Source organism: Grammomys surdaster, unplaced genomic scaffold (assembly GCF_004785775.1).
Source record: "Grammomys surdaster isolate TR1022 unplaced genomic scaffold, NIH_TR_1.0 136, whole genome shotgun sequence".
NCBI classification, from domain to species: domain Eukaryota; kingdom Metazoa; phylum Chordata; class Mammalia; order Rodentia; family Muridae; genus Grammomys; species Grammomys surdaster.
Genome location: NW_021604594.1, coordinates 3,029,004 through 3,036,136, shown reverse-complemented (window position 1 = coordinate 3,036,136; position 7,133 = coordinate 3,029,004). Strand labels below are relative to the sequence as shown.

Here is a 7,133-nt window from a genome sequence, read left to right as displayed (position 1 = left end):
TCTCTCTCTCTCTCTCTCTCTCTCTCTCTCTCTCTCTCTCTCTCTCCTTCTTGCTCCTATATTTCTCTAATTTTACTTTTCGTCTCTCTTTTGTTTTACTTTTTTTCTGGAGATATTGTCAGTGATTAAGAGGTAGAAGAAGTATGTGGGAGAAAAAGAAGAAGAACAGATTATCTTGGAGAATGCACAAGGCACTGTGCTACAAGTTCTTCTGTATTTAATTTCATCAACTTTTCAAAATTATTATAAGCAGAATTCAAAGACATTGAATTATATGTAGAGAAAGTTAAAACACTAACAAATGCATTGATTTCTGTATTTGAGTTTATATTAATTCAGCCACAAATGGGGTCTTCATTCCAACCTGAATAAGATTATTATCATTTTTTCAGCCATTGGAAATACAAACTTTAGCAAACAATGATGTAAAAATTACATTGCTTAATTAGTTCTTTATTTCCTTATAAAGAAAACGCTCAGTGGTTTCCATGGTAATCCATTCCTTCCTGAGCATTTTTGAACCTTCCACAATCTTTAGTAAAACCTATTTACAACTATCTTTTATGTTATTAAGAATGCTGAAGTTCATGTTCTTTCTATGCATCTGTGTGAGAGACAGCGATACATGGTGAATATGGTGTATGCAGGATTTGTAACAGAAGTAGCTTTAGTCATTTACATAGACATCATCTCAGGTTCCACAATGCATCAATTCGAGAAATAGCAGTGTTAAATTGAAACAACTTGATGGGAAGAATTTCCATAAGGCAAAGCCTTGAGGATTATTTTTAAAACCCTACCCTTCCCTGGGCCTTGTAAAGATGTTTGAAAGTAATTCCAGAGTGAATGAATTCAATGTAGAGTGTTTACTATCATAGGAGGGGAGAATCACAAAAAAGCTGCATGGAATAGGGAGGAAGAATTAAAAATGAGTGACTTGCTATGAGTTATTTCAAAGAGAGAGAATGAGCTTTTCGAATTCCAGGAAGAAGATTAAAAATCGCAGAAAACTAACAGCATGTTACATCCACTTTCTTCTCTGCCCAGGCTGTAATCTACTAACATGGCTGTTTTTGCAAGGGATTACATCAAAAGACTTTCTAAATCTATATCATCTGGCCAGAATGCAGACATGCTCTGGATTACAATATGATCTGGCTTAAATCCAGACATGCCCTTGGTACACACATTTAATCCCTAACAATGAAGGTAAAGTTAGTTTGTAGAAGGTAACAGCCATGTTTGAACGTGGTGTCGAATGGAGGAGCAGGCAAATGATTTTTCAGAAAATGATTTGACAGAATGAGTCAGAGATATGATATGCTCATCTCTTATCAATATGGACAAGAAAAAATGTACTTAAGATCCCAGAGAGAAGGAAGTTTTTAGTCAGGTTGAAGAGAGAACAAGCTAAACACAGGTGAAGACAGAGTAAACCAGGAAATGAGAAGGAACTGAACATTAGAAAGATTAGAACAGATTGCTTGAGTTAGTTTGAGACCAAGGAGAGCAATTCAGTCAGATGCTGAGGGAAGCCAGATTGAATCAGTCACTTTGGAGAGGAGTTTAAGCCTGAATAACTGAGTAGAATAAGCCAGCCAGAGTTTAGAAAGAACTAGTCAGGGTGAGCTTATTGAGCAGTAAATCTTGGTGATGCTTACAGGAGAGGAAAAACTGATGGCTCAGTTCAAAGAAACAGGAGAAAAATCACTCTTTCACTGCATTATTTGTTCTGTTTGTTTCTTCTATGCCTGCCCACATGAAAACAACACAGGAAAGAGAGAAGAGGGACTTAAGAGAAGCGAAGAGGACAGGGGAGAGAAGGGGAGGGGAGAGGAGGAGGGGGTGGGTGTACGGCAGTTTTATTGGAACAATTTTACAGGGACAGGTTAGGCCACAGGTGATAATAAAATGAGCCAAAGAATGAGAAGGAGCCACAAGATTAAAACATATTGCCAAAGATAGTGTAAGGCCAAGCAGAATAATTCAAGGAGAAGCCAAGAGAAGCTCAACTGAATCAAACAGCTTGGAAGATTAGATTATACAGAGGCCAGAGGTTTCCATGTCTGGGCCTAGTTATAGTTAGAACAGAAAATGAAATGCTCTGGGTTCAGCCCAAGTTGTAGATTCACATACGTTGGTTATTGCTCTCATCTCATCACTTTATCAGAGAAAATAAAAGTGGTATTTATACAGGCAAAATGTAATGTGTTAATAAAATGAACATGTGAGCTCAACAAAATGGGATGAATTATTTACTACACATTAAAAAGTTAAAAATTCAAAGTAGAACCAAGGAAGTTGACCTACTATATAGATGCAATGATGGTATGAGATTGTGAGAGGATCTGCTCTTTAAGGTGCTATGAATCGGGGTATGTAAATTTCATCCTCACTGCACAAAAATTAAAAATAATTCTTACTTGTTTAACATGTATACTCCTCGCAGACCTCTGTACTAGAGCTTTTAGATATTCTTTTATTTAGTAGACGAGGCAATAAGAAGTGTAAAATACTAAGGAGAAGGAATAAGTTTTTTCTCCTTCTGAGAAACAATTTATTTTATAGTTTAAAAATAGCTGGGAGGTGCCCACTCTAAGGAATAAACTTATCCACTTGCGGCTCTTTCCTGCCTTGGGAGCAAAGAGAATTCTCCAGCGAGAAAACCCAAGCAATTGCTGCCATGGCGGGGAAGCCAGTCCTTCACTACTTTGATGGCAGGGGAAGAATGGAGCCTATCCGGTGGCTCTTGGCTGCAGCTGGAGTAGAGTTAGAAGAACAATTTCTGAAAACTCGGGATGACCTGGAAAGGTTGAGAAATGATGGGAGTCTGATGTTCCAGCAAGTGCCCATGGTGAAGACTGAAGGGATGAAGCTGGTGCAGATCAGAGCCATTCTCAACTACATTGCCTCCAAATACAACCTCTATGGGAAGGACGGGAAGGAGATAGCCCTCATTAACATGTATACAGACGGTACGGCGGATCTGGATGAACTCATTCTCAATCACCCTTACACCCCCCCCCCTGAGGTGAAAGAGGTAAGTCTTGCTAAGATCAAGGACCAAGCAAGGAACTGCTACTTCACTGCTTATGAAAAGGTGTTGAAGAGCCATGGACAGGATTATCTCGTTGGCAACAAGCTGAGCAGGGCGGATATTTACCTGGTTCAAATGCTCTACCATGTGGAAGAGCTGAACCCAGGCATTATGGACAGCTTCCCTCTGCTGAAGGCACTGAGAACCAGAGTCAGCAACCTCCCCACAGTGAAGAAGTTTCTTGAGCCTGGCGGCCAGAGGAAGCTTTTAGAGGATGCGAAATGTATAGAAACTGCACTTAAGATTTTCAGTTAATTCAGAGAGCTATGGATACATACCACCCACAAAACCAGCCTTCTAAAGCTTTGCAACAATGAAGTGTTTTGACTAATTGTTGACCCTGCTTATTGGGAGGCTAACATGTTTTCCAAGGCTGCTGTGTTAATTCATATACACATGACTGATGAGGAATTGCTTGGGTGGCTATTTGGTTGTAGTCAAAATTGCAATTATGATCACTTCCAATGATATTACTTTGAATTTCAATAAAAACCGAACAAGCTTCTTAGACTCTGGAGTAGTCACACATTGTCATGTAATAGTTGTAATGTCACACGCGTGAGCTATAGACCCACAGACAGTGACCTTCTAAGTATACACATGCATGCATGCTCTCACACTGTAAAGAACTGTTTTCCTTCAACTAATCAACCTTTCTTTAAATTAATTTCTCAAATGATATATTTATGTTCAATATAGAGCAATTGTTTCTCATGGGGCTGCATGAATGATTTATATGGCAGACACAATCATTCACCCTGCCCCTGAAGCTCTGAATTTATTGTTACAAAAGTAATAAAAACTCAGGTATTCCTAAAAAAAAATAGTAATATCTATAAAGTACAATGCACAATTGAGTAAAAAGGGTGAATTAAAGGCAGTTGTTACACATTTCATAATGCGTGTGTGTGTGTGTGTGTGTGTGTGTGTGTGTGCTTGCTTGCCTATGCATGTATACAAATGCATTCACACAATCTCTAAATTGTCAAGAAGCTATGACATCAAGATGTAGGGTGGAAAGTATTACCTTGGAAACAATGTAAAAATATGCGTGAAAATACAATGTCTGCTAGTATACAAGGGAATGTAATTGAGGAAACATCAATTTTCTTGCTGGGTCATTTGATGCATGTCTGGAGCCAGAGTTAGGTGATATATAACATTGAGATATGTTAAAATGAGCATGACATATGACAGTTAAATGTACAACAGGTTCAAAAGTCACCCTTTCCTTCTGAAGGTGAACATGTTCCAGATATCCCTAGTCTGAGTTTCCTCAAGTCCGGCTAGAATACTTGTGACAGGAGGAAAGCATTCTGGGAGACAACATTATGCCTTGTTGAAGCTCTGAGGCTAAAAGGCATATCATTTTGTTTTAAATTAAAATCCTATGTGAAAAACTATCTTCTCAAAAAATACCTCTTTAATCTACAGCAGAACTGCATACCAGTCCCCAGTACCTGTAGTAACATGTTAACGTGTACTTTTGTAGTTTTGAAGTCTTGCTTTATGAAATTGAATAACACTGCTTCCATGCTACTTTGCATCATACAGCTTCTAGAACTTTCAGTTTGCTGGTCTATCTTATGGATACTGTCCTTAGTAAAAGAAATGAAATTCAAGTGACATATTTCACATGAAGTCATGTGATGGGAGAGCATTAATGGGATAGTGACTATTGGATTTAAACACAATAAATCTTTATTATTACAGAAAGTAAGAATGTTTTCCTTGAAGTATATTTATTTCAAACTTCATGAAGATCTTAGATCTTCTACATCCTCTTAAAAGACTTGAAATATTTTATAATATTTACTTTCTTTGAGTATAAATAAAAAATTACATACTTATTATTACTAACCTCAAACATATTTCATACATTTTATACCTTTGCCCACATTAAAATTGTATAAATATTGACTCATTCTCTATAATTCAAATTCTAATAACTCATGAGATCTTGCCATTTTACAACTCAATGTGCCTCATTTTTTAAGATGACCCTAGAAAAATGTATTTCTATATTTATATTTACCTTATTTATATGTTCTAGAACAGTCCCATTTGTGTCATAGTTATCATAAAATATTTCTAAGCAGCATTTCTGTTTCATTTGAACAATTGACAAGTTGCAGATTAATCAATTTATTTTTAGTGAATTTAATAGCATACTTCTAATGACAATGCCCAACATTCCCTGATACTTATTTTAATACTATCCTAATTCTAGCACTATCTATATAAAGTTCCCCATGCACACTTGTCATTATGAAAAAATTTCTAAATGTCTTCATCACAGAAAGGGAACATTCAACACGTTCCTTACAGCAAATATTTGAATTTGATATTTATAATACACTTTCAAGAGTCAGGAATTTTAAAAATAACTTATGGTTAATTTATTCATGCAAATCATATCTTTTTTTTCAAAAGATCCTAGAAGCCATCTGTCTAACATAAATTGAATTAGTGCCAAAATATGTGCTTTTATATTAAAACAATTACTTACATATGAGATTAAATAAATTGACAGATAAGAATATATTCTAATATGGAACTGGTATTCAAATGTAACTATTTCAAAACTAGTGGCAGTATTCTGGGCAGTTGTTACTAGGCTACGGTATTCATCTGCATTCTTACTCTTTTTGTAGTTATATTGGTTCTAGGTCTCTACAGCACATTTCATCCTTTGTTTTCTTGATGTGGATAAACAAATTTTATGTATTTCATATCAGAAAGTCATGGAAAAAGCGCTTAATGGTGATGTAACACCCTGATCCTAATCTACTCACTTTACCATAAGAAAATCTTTCCATCACATATAGACCCTAAAACAAACAAAAAACAATAGCAACAACCATAAAAAAGGAGATCTTTCTTCGCAAATACAGAGTTATAGAGTAGAGTAACACGGAACACCACAGGATCTGGGTAGAGTTGGGACTTGATAGGTGTTGTTGTTTCACCTGTGATTGCTGCATTTTAGACCCAATAATTGAATTATAGAATGTGCCAAATAATGGGCTGATTTCATGTCTCCTCCAGTTCCAGATTGTTTTGGGTTAGATTCTTCCTGTTTACAGTAATGACAAAGACTGTAAATGTGAAAGAGGCTCTCATTTTTTTAGCATTCATACAATATTGTAAAATTATTACATACATATGTGCATTTTCATATATTCATATGAAAATTTATATACTCATTGTTAGCATCCTGTCTAAACTTCACAGCAGTTACCTGGCAACAGCCAAGTATGCTCCTCCCCATAGTTACCTGGCAATAGCGAGGTAGGCCTTGACATACTATAAAAGGGGCTGCTTGCCTCCTCCTCCCTCTCTTGTTCTTCCCTTCTTGCTCCTTCTCTGTTCCCTCACCCTTTCCCCATTCCCTTCCCCCCTGTCTCCACAGGCTCATGGCTGGCCTGTACTCTTCTTCTCCTATACTTCTCTCTCTCTCTCTTTCTCTCTCTCTCTCTCTCTCTCTCTCTCTCTCTCTCTCTCCCTTTCTCTGCCTCTATTTCCCTCTTTACCCCCTCCCCATGCCCTGAATAAACTCTATTTTATACTACACCACCCTGTTGTTGGTCCCTTAGGGGGAAGGGATGTCTGAGCATGGGCCCTCCAGAGGCATCTGCTTCCCCTATACCTCAGCACACCTCCATAGAACATAACCTCCCCTCTCTGTTTATCTTTTTATAAACTCATCACTTTATATTCATATTTTTATTTTTTACTTTAGTAATTCTTTAACAAGTTATAAAAATACAAAAAAATGCAGAACTAAATCAGATTCAATGTGCTATTTTATTTGACCTTTTAGGGTCAAAGTGTGGTCTCTGAGAGTACTAGCAATGTATAGCCTTGTCTGCCTGCTTCAATACTATACTTAGACAAGAAGTAGTGAAAAGAAAAGAAAGGCTATTTGTTTGATATGCTTAGGGTAGAAAAAGAAATCAATAAAAGGGCCCAGTATCTCCCAACTTTATCATCACCATCTTAATATGAGGTTTATTTTTAGATAGAGATCACAAGG

General features: G+C 36.8%; 1 pseudogene; it reads left to right on the top strand.

Moving 5' to 3' along the window:
• Nucleotides 1-3,483, top strand: part of LOC114617399 — an 8,467-nt pseudogene extending 4,984 nt beyond the window's left edge.
• The last annotated feature ends 3,650 nt before the right edge of the window (nt 3,484-7,133 follow it).